The 812-nt window shown below is 31.8% G+C and overlaps 1 protein-coding gene across 1 annotated transcript in view; it reads left to right on the forward strand.

Annotated features, from left to right (window-relative positions):
- Positions 1-812, forward strand: part of LOC119585399 (adenylyl cyclase 78C-like) — a gene marked incomplete in the record, with an annotated part of 159,642 nt that overhangs the window by 139,540 nt on the left and 19,290 nt on the right.

Consider the following 812-nt stretch of genomic DNA (forward strand, 5'->3'; position numbering starts at 1 on the left):
GACATGTTTTGTAGGGCTAAACGCTATGCAGAAACAACTTGTAGCATTTTCAGTGCAAACCATTTTTTTTTTCTTAAACGTTAATTATGTATGCATTGTTACGTTAATTGAATTTTATTATTATATTTTGTATAGTTTATCCCTCACCAGGAACCAAGAATTAATTTTAAGTTAAAGAAAAATACAAATTGATGATATCAGTGAGCATAACACAAAACGGGAATAAGAATAAGTGAAATAAAGACAGGTTAATACAAATACAATAATGCATTTGATAAATCACGAACAACCCATAAAGTTGTATTAAAAAATTATAAAATGTTGAACAAACCGATTATTGACTATATAAATGAATCAGCAAGTAATTAAGTAAAAATATGAAAGGACAATTAATTATTTGATAGTATTTTTTTTTAGTATTTTTTTCCACAGTGAGGTACAGAATGATTATATGTTTACCGATGCGAAATATGGAAATAAATATAAACACGGAACATTAAGTTATGTTTGCAGAGAGTCATGAAAAACGGTTTTATTGGGTTCAGAAGCCTGAAAGCCCATACTGTATATACTCCTAAACAAGGCCGTTAAAATGAGGTTTTTATTTTGTACAGTTTCTTTAAGATGAATACTTTTTGAGGGACAGGCTTTTTCATTTCCAAATTTTCCATGTAGGATTTCCAACGTACGAATATAACGAGCAGTTTCGACTCTAGGAACCGAAATCCTTACCTGTGCGAATAGGGGCCACACGTTTCGGATGCAAGAATCGACACTGGCGGTTCATACGTTGGCCCGAGTGGTTAACTTAC

The sequence above is a fragment of the Penaeus monodon genome, chromosome 19, assembly GCF_015228065.2.
Source record: "Penaeus monodon isolate SGIC_2016 chromosome 19, NSTDA_Pmon_1, whole genome shotgun sequence".
In the NCBI taxonomy this organism is placed as follows: domain Eukaryota; kingdom Metazoa; phylum Arthropoda; class Malacostraca; order Decapoda; family Penaeidae; genus Penaeus; species Penaeus monodon.